Source organism: Pristiophorus japonicus, chromosome 6 (genome assembly GCF_044704955.1).
Source record: "Pristiophorus japonicus isolate sPriJap1 chromosome 6, sPriJap1.hap1, whole genome shotgun sequence".
Taxonomy (NCBI): domain Eukaryota; kingdom Metazoa; phylum Chordata; class Chondrichthyes; family Pristiophoridae; genus Pristiophorus; species Pristiophorus japonicus.
Window position 1 is genome coordinate 241,856,433 of NC_091982.1, and position 13,766 is coordinate 241,870,198.

Here is a 13,766-nt window from a genome sequence, read left to right on the forward strand (position 1 = left end):
ATCTGAACTGGAGCCTCAGCGTTTCATGCCTTGGATGAAGAAATAGAAAGTGGCATATTCATGTTAGGTGGCACTGTAGATAGTGTAGACGGGAGCAGAAAATTACAAAGGGACAATGATAGATTAAATGAGTGGAAAAAGCTGTGGCAGATGGAGTTTGATGTGGGAAAGACCTAAGAAAGATAGAGCAGAGTATTTTCTAAATGACGAGAAGCTAAGAACTGTGGAGGAGCAGAGAGATTTGGGGCTCCAAGTACAGAAATCACTAAAAGCTGGTGGACAGAAAAAAAATAATTGAAATGGAATGTTGGCAATCTCGAGGGCTCGATTACAAAGGGGTGGAGGTTATATTACAGTTATATAAAACTCTGGTTTGACCACAGCTGGAGTACTGTGTTCAGTTCTGTGCACCACACCTCGGGAAGGAAATACTGGCCTTGGAGGAGGTGTAACGCAAATCCAGCAGAATGATACCAGGACTAAAAGGGTAAAATTATGAGAAGAGGCTGCATAGATGAGACTTGTATTCCCCTGAATATAGAAGATTAAGGGATGAACCAACTGAAGTGTTTAAGTTGATTAAAGGAGTTGATAGTGTAGATAGAGAGAAATTATTTATTCTGGTGGGGGCATCCAGAACAAGTCGGCATAACCTTAAAATTAGAGCCAGGCTGTTCAGGGGTGATGTCAGGGAGCAGTTCTTCACACAAAGGGTAGTGGGAATCTGGAACTCCCTCCTACAAAAAGCTATTGAGGTTGGAGCCAATTGAAATGTCAATACTGAGATTATTAGATATAGGTCTGGAAATTCGGCTGCACCTCATTTGGGGTGGTAACCTAGGTGGAGCAATACTTTTAGTGTCTTGAAAAGGTTTGCACCTCCTGTCCAGAAATTGATCACAATCGGTCAAAGAGCTGACAGGGGCAATGAATCAGCCACTGCACACCAGAGCTGGGGGACGGGCCATAACGAAAGTTTGGTCTGTGAATTTGGCAGACCCACTGTGCATGCGTGGAAATTCGAGTCAGAGCCCGGGAAAAACCAAGTCTTAAAGGCAAAGTAAAGCACCCATTAAAGTTTTCAAAATCACTTGTTTTCTACCTGCACTGTTGTGTCTGCCTGCCGCTGCAAACTCGGAGGCTCACGCACCGTGATGTGTGTAAACGTTGTACTGACCGTGACCTCCGAGGGAAACGCTTCCTCATCCCTTTTAGAAGCGTTAATGACTCTGCAAGCCTGTACCGACTGTTTTTCCAGACGTTGTTCATGCTGGCGGCTAAATGAGGAGGTCGCATTGAATTTGCCGACCGGGGATCAAGCGTGGGCATTGCACCAGGACTGACGTCAGGATCGGTGTGATCGCCAGCAGCCGGCGCTGCTGGTTTTGTGCCCCTGGTGAGCCTCAGATGAATTATTGCTCGGGGTGCTAAACGCTGCACTCCCGGTCGGCCTCGTCTTCCGCTTCCATTAATGCCCCCTCTGGCGGCTAACTGAGGCATCAGGCATCTGAAAATCCAGCTCATAGGGCCCAAGTTTCCACATGATTCGCGCCTGATTTTTAGGAGCAACTGGTGGAGAACGGACTATCTTAGAAATCGCAATTCTCCACATTTTTTTTTCTGCAGTTCTAGTCAGGTAGAACAGTCCTAGTTTAGAACAGAATTTTTTCTTCAAAAGGGGGCGTGTCCGGCCACTGACGCCTGATTTGAAAGTTTCCACAGTGAAAATGTACTCCAAACTAAAGTAGAATGGCGCCAGTGAAGATTTTTGTAGAACTGAAAAAACCTGTTCTACACATTAAAAAATCAGGTGCAGGTTACAAATTAGGCGTCCAGAACGAGGTGGGGGGGGAAGAGAAGTCATTAAATTCGACAATAAATCCTTATTTATACTTCTACAAATATTATACAAATAAATCCAACCTGAATAAACATTTATAAGCCAAGAAAAGATTAAATAAACCATCTTCCTACCTGTGTGAAAGTGCTTCAGCCAGGGAGAATTCTGCAGCTCTTCGTGCCGCTGAGCGAGAGAGGGAGGGAGAGAGGGGAGAGAGGGAGGGAGAGAGGGGAGAGAGGGAGGGAGAGAGAGAAGGGGAGAGGGAGAGAGAGAGGGGGAGGGGGAGAGAGAGGGGGAGGGGAGAGAGAGGGGGAGGGGGGAGAGGGGGGGGAGGGGGGGAGGGAGGCGGAGGCGGGGGGAGGGAGGGGGAGGGGGAGGGAGGGGGAGGGGGGAAGGGGGGGAAGAGAGGGAGGGGTCGGGGAACAGGAGCGGGTGTTGGGTGGGTGGGGGGAGAGCGGGTGTCGGGTGGGTGGGAGGGGGGAGCGGGTGTCGGGTGGGTGGGGGGGGAGAGCGGGTGTCGGGTGGGTGGGGGGGGGAGCGGTTGTCGGGTGGGGGAGTGCGGGGCGGGGGAGAACGGGTGTCGGGTCGGGGGAGCGGGTGTCGGTTCGGGGGAGCGGGTGTCGGGTCGGGTCGGGGGGGGGAGCGGGCCTCGGGTCGGGGCGGGGGGAGCGGGTGTCGGGTCTCGGTCGGGGCGGGGGGGAGCGGGTCTCGGGTGTCGGGTCGGGGTGGGGGGGTGGGGAGAGCGGGTGTCGGGTCGGGTTAGGGCGGGGGGGCGGGGGAGCGTGTCTCGGGTGTTGGGTCTCGGAGCGGGTCTCGGGTCGCAGCGGGGGGGGGGAAGCGGGTGTCGGGTCTCGGTCGGGGCGGGGGGAGCGTGTCGCGGGTGTGGGGGTGGGGGGGAGAGCGGGTGTCGGGGCGGGGGGGGGGAGCGGGTCTCGGGTCTCGGGTGTCGGGTCGGGGCGGGGGGGGGGAGCGGGTGTCGGGTCGGGTCTGGTCGGCGGGGGGGGGAGCGAGTGTCGGGTCTGGTCGGGCGGGGAGCAGGAGCTGGCCGTGGGAGGAGCCTCATTCACGCAGCCCCAGTGAGGCCATTGGGCCAGGGCTAGGGGCTGCGTGCTTCGGGCCCCTCCCACACAGTTCGGCGCCTGGAGCTACTGCACATGCGTGCCAACTGTAGCGCGCATGTGCAGAGGTCCCGGCACTGTTTTCAGCGCCGGGACCTGGCTCCGCACCCCCCCACAGCTCGTGCTGACTGCGCCGAGTGCCACAGGACCTCTAAGTCGGTGGAGAATATCGAGGATTTTTTTAGGCGCCGTTTTAGGCGCGAAAAACGGGCGCCCAGCTCGGAGGGGCGCCCGTTTTTTTTCTTGTGGAAACTTGGGCCCATAGAGTTAAGAGACAGATCAGCCATAATCTAATTGAATGGCGGAACAGGCTTGAGGGGTTGAATGGCCTCCTCCTGTTGCTCTGTTATTTCCTTTCCCTTGTCTCATTACGTCAGGCTATTACCTGGAGTTTACACTCGATTGCTATCCAAAGGTTGATCAAGGTGAAAATTCAGAATTTCACCACTGAAACTTTTGCCCCAGTTATTGTAATTAGTCTCAGGAGATTGTTCCTTAGTGCGACGGTATAAAACGAGCGATCGCAAGGCGGCAGCTCATTTTACATCTCTCCCCATTGAATTCAATGGAAATAAAAATCAGGAGAGATGTAAAACAGGCTGCTGAGTTGTGAACTTATGTCAGCTCTGGCTCAGTTGATAGCACTCCAAAAACTTGAGCAAACAAATCTCAAGTGACACTCCAGTGCAGTACTGTCAGAGGTGCCGTCTTTCAGATGAGATATTAAACTAAAGCCCTGTCCGCTATCTCAGCTGGATGTAAAAGATCCGAACGTTCTATTTTGAAGAAGAACAGGGGAGTTCTCCTCGGTGTCCTGGTCAATATTTATCCCTCACTCAACAGTTTAAGTGGTCATTATCACATTGCTGTTTGTGGGAGCTTGCTGTGTGCAAATTGGCTGCCGCGTTTCCCACATTAAAACAATGATTACACTTCAACAAGCATTTCATTGGCTGTAAAGCGCTTTGGGACATCTGGTGGTCCTGAAAGGCGCTATATAAATGCAAATCTTTTTTCCTTTTTTAATCACCTGTTTTACATTATTGGAGAAAGTCAAGATCCACCCAACTATATGCAAGGCAAAAATTAGACTATTACCAAAGCAATGTCTCTGAACTCATATCTTGTGCTACAGAGGTGAAGGGTTGCCTCCTGAGATTCAATAGGAACTGACTTTGGATAAAGCAATGTTAGGAACCCCTTTGATGTATATGCAAAAGTGAAGCTGAATTCAGTGGCTGATCTTTGTGGCTCTTATGATACACTGAACACTTCACAAGCACAAAGTCATCAAAATAGCTTTCATAAGGGCAATTAAATTAATATGAATGAGTTAAGAAGAACTGGCTGATGGCTTTAGATTGCTGTTTAAAAGGGAGGCTGTGGGTTAAGGTTAAGGGATTGGCATAGCAAAAGATACCAAGCAACATGCATTGACATGGGTTGTCAGCAATGTTCACGTGAAGCTGTGCGTGCGCACGGCCACGCAGTAATCTGAAAGGTTCCATGCCAGCGGCTCACCGGCTTTTACATTGGCCCAGAAATCCCGGCCTCCCCATGTCCGTACGGAGTGTGTACGGGAGTGTGTACGGAGTGTGTACGGACCTGGGGAGGCATTGCGAAAGCCGGTTTTCAGCGCACAATGTGCATGCGCTGAAAACCGGCTTTTCCAATCGGTCAAGCTGGAGCTTGATGGATCCTCTGCATCTTGGCAGCCAGGACATTTGCATGGGCAAGATTGCGGTATTTACCCATATCTTGCCCAGAAAATGTCTGAAAACTATTGCGCTTGATAAAAGCAGGCGCATTGCCTACTTTTACAGGCATAAGAGTTTTAAAATAGACAAAAACATTTTAAAATAAAATGATAAAAAAACACTTTTTTTTTGAAAAACCTCCCCACAATGGTAAGTTTATTTTAAACCATAATTAAAAAAACTTAAAAGAAATAGGAATAATATATATTTTTTATAATACATAAATAAATTTAATTTAAATTAATAAAAATATGTGGTGCATTTTTTCTATTCTTTATTAGTGTTTTGGGTGTTTGGGGGGGTTTCTCATTCATAATAATGGGAACTCCAACTAATGAGAACATTATGAATGAGAACATACTTTAGCTGATTGGCTGCCCAGAGCCATGTGACTGCAGCTCCAACCCTGCGCATGTCCTGGCGTGCACGCACTGCGACGTGCAGTCAGTGGAGGCCTCAGGACCGGGAACTGGTGTGGGCGCAGCAGCTTGAGGTAAATGCGCATCTTTTTGAACTTTTTTACCCGATCTACCGTGGAAAGCAGCCGAACAGGATTTCTAGACTATTGTAAATACCGCACATGCGCAGAAATTTAAAGGGACTGCGCATTAAAAGAAACAGGCTATCCAGAACAAAGCGCAGCTCACAGGAACATTGGTTGTCAGTCTGCTTTACAGCAACAGTGTCTGGAGTAGAATTGTCAAACTTATTTGCAGTTGTATGTTCTGATTGTCTTTGAAACGTTATTGTACAGTTCATGTAGCATTGGTCTCTGACTCTGTGTTGGAAGCTCCAGATTAGGAATTCAACCAATTGGGATTTCCATTCAACAAACCAGGGATTCCAGACAATGCTGTCTGCAACAGAATGGCAAGGTATACAGCTCGGATGATAGCTTTCCGTCCCTGTATCATTGGGAAAGGGAGGTGAAGTTCGTGATAGGAATGCATTGACGATGAATTTCCACGTGTCGTTGGAAAATGACATTGGATGTCAGCAAGAATGAGCCGCCTCACGAACATGACCTGATTGATGAAATGGAAAGTGACTACAGAATATCAAGGCCCTGACATTTCCTGGGGCTTCTTGCACCAAGATTCCTGCAAGACCCTGGTATAATCCCCAGATAAAAGGCTGAAAGTGGCTCTCTATGCCATTTTGCCGAGGTCTCCATTGGTGTCTCACTGGAACTATGGCCCGACACAACCAGCAATGAGATAATGACCAGATAATCTGTTTCTTTTGAGATGTTGGTTGAGAATAAATATTGGCCAGATCACCGGGGAGAACTTCCCTGCTCTTCTTCGAAATAGTGCCATGGGATCTTTTACCAACACCTGAGAAAGGAGACGGCGCCTCGGTTTAACATCTTATCTGAGAGATGCACCTCCGGCAGTGCAGCACTTCCTCAGCACTACACTGGAGTGTCAGCCTAGATTGTGCGCTCAAATTTCTGCAGTGGAATTTGAACCCACTCAGAGGCAAGAGCGCTACCCTGTGAGCGACGGCTGATACTATGGGTCTAAGCATTTATTTGCACTCTCTGGGGGCAATGCTGACTTTGTGCGCTATCGATTCAGCTGGCCATTATACAACTGTCCCAATTTTTATTTACATTCATGTTAATCGAAACGTAAAATTGGGAAAGATGCATAACGGGTGGCTGAATCGATATCTCCCGTTTTACGCGATTGGCTAAAATTAAAATTACTGTCTCTGACTCAATGCTGCCAAACATTCTGCTTAATTTCAGTCACCAAGACAATAGGAAAGTTCAAACCATGGAAGCGGTACAGAGAAGAGCCAGAAGGCTGATCCATGGTGTGAAAGAGCTGAATTACAGAACAGATGTCGAATGCTTTAACCTGCATTCAATAACAGAAATCTATCCGTTTGTCTTCACACACATTAGTGGCATAAAACAAATTGACAATCACATTTGCTTGCCCTTGTACTTCTGCAGCAATTGACAGCGATGCTGGAACACAACCAATTCGTCAAGGTCACTGTTTGGTATTCATTCCCTACGCAAGTTGAAATTGTTTCCACCAGTTCTTTGAAGAGCAAAATTAGCTGAAGATCAACAAATTCCATTCTATTGTAGAGCATGTCGCACGGTAACGAATACCAGGACTAATACAATCAGAAATAGCAAAACCAACAATATTGCTTGCTATTAGTGTTTCAAATTGAATATAGCATGTCTATTGACACCACTGTGTCAGCCAATTTGTTGGAGGCGGGGCGGGACTTGAGGCAGGACTCACAGCAAACAGTCTATTTTACAGCAAACAGAGTCGATTTACTCAGCAAACAGCGCACTACAGCAAACTGTCTGCAGAGTCTATTTTGAAAGTGTCTCTATGAACTACAGCAAAAATTACTCACTCGGAAGGAAGGAAGGAAGGAAGGAAGGAAGGAAGGAAGGAAATAAATCTTTTTTGGCAACTTTGGGACATCTCAAAGTGCTTCACAGTCACTTTTGAAAAGTAATGACTGTTGTCATAAGAATATAAGAAATAGGAGCAGGAATCTTGCATACGGTCCCTCGAGCCTGCTCCGCCATTCAATAAGATCAAGGCTGATCTTCGACCTCAACTCCAGTTTCCCACCCGATCCACATATCCCTTGATTCCCCATGAGACTGAAAATCTATCAGCCTTGATTATACTCAATGCTTCAGCATCCAAAGCCCTTTGGGTTAGAGAATTCCAAAGATTCACTACCATCTGAGTGAAGAAATTCCTCCTTACCTCAGTCTTAAATGGCTGACCCCTAATCCTGATACTATGCCCCCTGGTTCTAGACTCCCCAGCCTGGGGAAACAACCTCTCAGCATCTGACCTGTCAAGCCCACTCAGAATCTTACATGTTCCAATGATATCACCTCTCATGCAAGGAAATGCGGCAGCCAATTTGCACACAGCAAAGACCCACAAACACCAATGCAGTAAGTGATTGCTACCATTGGTGGGGGAGGTTGATAAAAATGGCTTAATCAGTAGCACGTAACAGGCTTATTGTGCACTAGCAACCCATTATCAAATGTGCACTGTTGAAATTTTTGTATGGAAATGAAAATTGGGCGGGGTGTAAAATGGGCTCCCGATTCATTGACATCCAATAGAAATTTCAACCCTGGTTAGTCTATGATCTGCTTTTCCCAAGACTTCCAGGAGCATCACACATCAAGTCCAATTTCAACCTCCTTATTTGTAAATAATTTGAGTTGAATTCGAATGCCCGAAGTTGGGCCAAGATCAGGCCAGTTGAAATGTGGATGCAGCTGATCATTGTGAGGGATAAAGCACACATCTTGTGTAAAAAAACCATCAGGTTTCTGCCACCGTAAACATCTGGGGACCAAAATTGCCCACCGTTGGAAACGGGGCACACCCACTCCATTTCTACTGTTGATGAGGCAGATGAGGTGGCCTCTTGACGAAAATCCGCTCTTTGGCTTTTTTTTCAGGCGGACCGGAAGTTGCTTATAATGGGGGCGGTGAGTACACCAGAAGGGTTTAGCGCTGATGATGTCATCACGGTACCGCGTCACCACGGCTCTCCCCTTCACTTAAAGTGGAAAGCCTGCGCAATTTCTAAAGTTCAGTCCACTGGGCCACCAGGGAGGGGTTCGTCTGGGCCAGCAGCCTGGCACCCAAGAGGGGATGCCAAGCTGCCTGTTGACAGCCCGGCCGAACCCGGGGGCATATCTGCCGGCCCAACATTGCAGTCGGCCGAAAAAAAAATGGCAGCAGCGGCAGTGAGCCCTCCCCTTCAATGGGAGCCACACCACCATTGCAGAAGGTCTGAGCCTCACTGCACCGCTGGAAAAAAATCAGGTTTTGGCACTGCCCGGTGGGCGGAAGATTTTCATGGTGTAATTTCACCGTTGGGGGGGGAACATCGGCGGTGCACACTGTGATGACGGATCGACAGTAGCGGAGGGGTGGGGTGAGCGGATCACTGCCGGGATACCGCAGGAGCGGAATTTTGATAACGCCGGCCATTACCCGAAAAGTCGGCAGCCATTGCACTCCACAGTGTGGCCGCCAATTTCTGGCGGTAACAAGCCTAATGGGACGGAGCCATTTCGTCCCACTGCTGTCTGAGGTTAGGCTTTAAAGGCGCAAAAAATGTTCTAATCTGTACCAAGTTATTCTCCATTTTGCTGCCTTTTAACAACAATTTCAGTGGCTTGGATTTAGGCCTCAGTTCAATGAATGGAAAGTTGAGATGAGCAGCTGAAGCAGAACTGGTTCTCAGATCCCGATTTACTTAGTAACAATGCAATCCCTTCCATTACAACAGTGACTATGCTTGAAAAATACTTCATTGGCTGTACAGCCTTTTGGGTCGTGAAAGGCGCTATATAAATGCAAGTTCTCTCTGTAACAAATAAGGAAAATCAAACTCTACATAAATCTTTCAGCACGATCCATTGACGGAACATTTTTACCCGATGCTTTCAAGTTGGCTCAGACACTGGTATTTTTCTCAAGTGACGTATGTTGCATAAACAGATAGTGAGGCCGAGCCGAGCTGTTCCAGTTGACATTCAGACGTGTTGCATTTCAAGGTTATTGTTAACCCACATCAATCATTTGCCTCGAACAATGTCGACGAGATGTGGCTTGCCACATGACACTTTCAGAACCGTCAGTCCCCAATGAATCGATGCACCATTTATGAAGTTGGGCTTCCTAATTTAGCTTCCCACAATTTACAGGAACACAACGGGATTAAAGGATCTCACTGTGGCAGGTGCTGAAGCCTCCAACACAGTGTTCCTGATATTTTAACAAATGCCTTTAGAAACCACAGGGTGTGTTTTCACTTTCACTGTCGGATGGAAAACAGGCAGTAAAAAAAAGAAGGACTTGCATTTATACTGCACCTTTCATGGCCTCAGGATGTCCCAAAGCGCTTTACATGCAATAATGTGCAGTCACTGTTGTAAGATAGGATTTCCAGCAGTCAAATTGCGCACAGCAAGCTCCCACCAACAGCATGCTGATAATGACCAAATAATCTGTGTTTTTTTAGGTGTGGGTTGAAGGATAAATATTGTCCAAGGCACTGCTCTTCTTCAATATAGCATTGTGGGCTCTTTTACATCCACTTGAGAGCATTGAAGGGGCCCCGGTTTAAAATATCATATGAAAGATAGAACCTCTGACGGTACAGAATTCCCTCAGTACTGCAGTAAGAAGGTCAATGGTTCAAGTACTGATCGAGCCACATAAGAATAAAAATCTCGGTTGACACTCCAGTGCAGTACCAAGGGAGGGCTGTACTGTCGGAGATGCAGTTTTTTGGATGAGATGCTAAACCAGGGCCTCGTCTTCTCTCTCAGATGGACATACAAAATCCCATGGCACTGTTTTAAAGAAAAACAAGGACTTTCTCCCTTGTGTCCTAGCCAATATATATCCCTCAATTAAAATCACTAAAACAGATTATCTGGTCATTATCACAATGCTGTTTGTCGGAGCTTGCTGTGCACAGATTGGTTGCCACATTTCCTATATTACAAGTGACTACACTTCAAATAATACTTCATTGGCTGTAAAGCGCTTTAGAACCTTCAATAGTCGTGAAATGCAATATAAATGCAAGTCTTTCTTATGTTAACATAAAATGCACATTACTGCATTGTACAGATGACATTCCCATGTTCCCAACAGGAATAGAAGCAGAGTATTAGGCAGCTTTTTAATCCCCAATACCTGCACTTAATTCTCTGACTTAAATTGGGTGCAATGCTTTCTGAGTGCAACACAGTTTTTATATCACTTAAAACAATGGGGGAGAAATTGCGGTCGATTGAGCCTCCTGTTAACAGCCCTGGGTGCGGTACTGTTAACGACTCCCACTAAATTCCGTGGGAGTATGGCGGTGGCGGTAACCAGTAGCACTGCACTCAGCACCATGCACAGTGACACGTTTTCGCCCCGCAGCAGAATTTCGTGAGCATCCCCCTGAAGCTGCACTGGGCAATAACAGCGACACATTCAGCAGACGCCTATTGGGCTGCAGCCGCATGCAGGCTGCTAGTTAAAGGGAAAGTGGCGTGAGCGGAAAAAAAAAATTGGCTGACATTCATGTTGCAGCTCGTCGCATCCTTCAACACGGGATCCGTGCTGCGATCTAGCAGCCCGGCACTCAAGCTGATGGCCCGGCATACCGCTCCCCGGCGGTCCATGTAGAGACCCGCAGAGTCTGCAGCTTGGCCCTCCCCTTTAATGGAAGGGACAGCCCCTTCTATGTGCTCATGCTACCTGTCCCAGCGCGTAGCGCTGTGCCCCGCTCCGTGTACTTCCATCCCCATAGCGACCCACAGACGAAGTGGAGTGCGTTATTTAGCGGTGACCACAATATCGTGAGCGGGGCAGGATTTCCGCGCCTGGCGCTGGAACTCCCGCCTCACGGCTATTACCGCCCCCAAATGGGGCGCCAGGCAATTTCCCCCCCTGGGGTCCCATGGGTGTAATGGTAAGCACTCTGGACTTTGAATCCAACAAACAAAGTTCAAATCTTGGTGGAAACTGTTTTGGGTCGGAGGAGGCTCTTGTGGAGCATAAAGCATTGCCATGTCCCTATCGGGCCGTATAACCTGTTTTTATGTTGCAAATATTACTTGTTCTTTTTAGGTGGTCCCTCGAATTAAGGATGACTTGCTTCCATGCCAAAAAAGGATGAGTTCACAGGTTTTCAATGAAGGACCTAATATTCCAGGTCCTGAACTACAAGTTGAAGGGTGGAAGATACCTGTGCGTGGATTTTTTTAACGTGTGGTGGCCGTTGCACACCAGCCACCACACGGGCTTGATAGAGCTAGGTCTTGGTCCAGTGGCAAGGATTAACCAAGACGATTGGAGACCAGCTCTGCTGCACGGATCTAGTGCGGACATATATCGCAGTGTGGGCTGGCCCGTGCCGCCCCTGGGCCTACGCCTCTTCTGGGCCCCGAACTCACGCCTCTCCTGGGCCCCAATCATGTCGCTCTGCAATCTCTCGCCACTCCTTCACCCCGATGGCCCCGATCTGCGAGGGAACATCTGCAGCAGGTCGGGGCCATAACAGGAGAAGTGAGGCGGCCCCGACCTGCATGGGAATATCATCAGCAGGTCGGGGCCTTAAAAGGAGCGTACCACTCCAGGGAGCAGCGCGAGCTGGTGCAGGAGGGCAACGGCAGTGAAAATACTATGTAATATGAAATAGACCAGCTGTCTAGCGATTAAAACCTATAGCAAAAGACGCAGGTCTGATTGCTATGCATTCAGTTGCCCAACCAATTTTATTTTATTCATATACCCACTTTTAGGAAATAAAAGCTGCATTCATGTCCAATAACACTTGGTCCATATGATTTCCTGGACTGGCCTCGATCGCCAGAGGGGGTGGGGTTTGGAAAGGAATTTGCCAGAATATTTTTTTCCCTTATTGGCCCTGGGTTTTTCCTCTCTTTTTTTGTCTCTCCCGGGAGATAACTTGGCTGCAGGGGAAGGTGGGGGAAGAACGAGGGAGGGAGGAATTGTTTCGTCAATGTAGGTGCAGCGATCATGAAGCAAGGGGCAGGATTGATGTATTGGCTGGCCTCTTCCTGTCTGTCAATTTCATATGTTCAAGTCCTCAGCCACTTGATCCTGCAGTGTGGATCTCACGGTAAATCGACCAGGTTTTTTTTAAGACCAGTAGTTCAAAATACATGCTTTATTTTCCACGAATTTTCCTACTTGGGGTCAGTTGCCTCACTGTTCTAGTGGCAACAAAACCTTTTGGAAGTGACAGCATGACCTTGGAGGAACATTGGGGACAGCAGTAGACCATTCAGCCCCTCGAGCCTGAAGGAAGTGGGATGTGGAATCGGTGTTGCCGATCTGCGGCAGGCTATTGCTGGGTAAAGCAGAGAAATATTTTCCCGAAAACGCCCGATACAAACAAGAAACCGAAGCGATCATTTTTAAATCTGTCCCATCAACCCGTAACTCTGCCTGCCAGGATGGCAGACTGGAAAATCTGGCACACATTGTTCGTTTATTCCGGTCAGAAAATCATCATCATCATAGGCAGTCCCTCAGAATCGAGGAAGACTTACTTCCACTCTTAGAATGAGTTCTTAGATGGTTGAACATTCCAATATGAGAGCCACAGTTCCTGTCACAGGTGGGACAGACAGTCGTTGAGGGAAGGGAGGGTGGGACAGGTTGCCGCGCGTTCCTTCCGCTGCCTGCGCTTGTTTTCTGCATGCTCTCGACGATGAGACTCGAGGCGCTCGGCGCCCTCCCGGATGCACTTCCTCCACTCAGGGCGGTCTTTGGCCAGGGACTCACAGGTGTCGGTGGGGATGCCGCACTTTATCAGGAAGGCTTTGAGGTTGTCCTTGTAATGTTTCCTCTTTTCACCCTTGGCTCGTTTGCCATGAAGAAGTTCTGAGTAGAGCGCTTGCTTTGGGAGTCTCATGTCTGGCATGCAAACTATCTGGCCTGCCCATCGGAGTTGATCAAGTGTGGTCAGAGCTTCAGTGCTGGGGATGTTGGCCTGGTCGAGGATGCTAATGTTTGTGCATCTGTCTTACCCGGGGATTTGTAGGATCTGGCTGAGGCATCGTTGGTGGTACTTCTCCAGCGACTTGAGGTGTCTACTGTACATGGTCCATGCCTCTGAGCCATACAGGAGGGCGGGTATTACTACCACCCTGTAGAACATGAGCTTGGTAGTGGATTTGAGGGCCTGGTCTTCGAACACTCTTTTCCTCAGGCAGTCGAAGGCTGCGCTGGCGAACTGGAGGCGGTGTTGAAGCTCCTCATCATTGTCTGCTTTTGTTCATAAGAGGCTCCAGAGGTATGGGAAATGGTCCACGTTGTCCAGGGCCACGCCGTGGATCTTGATGACTGGGGTGCAGTGCTGTGTGGTGAGGACAGGCTGGTGGAGAACCTTTGTCTTACACTTGTTTAGTGTAAGGCCCATGCTTTCGTATGCCTCAATAAATACGTCGACTATATCCTGGAGTTTAGCCTCAGAATGTGCGCAGACGCAGGCGCCAGC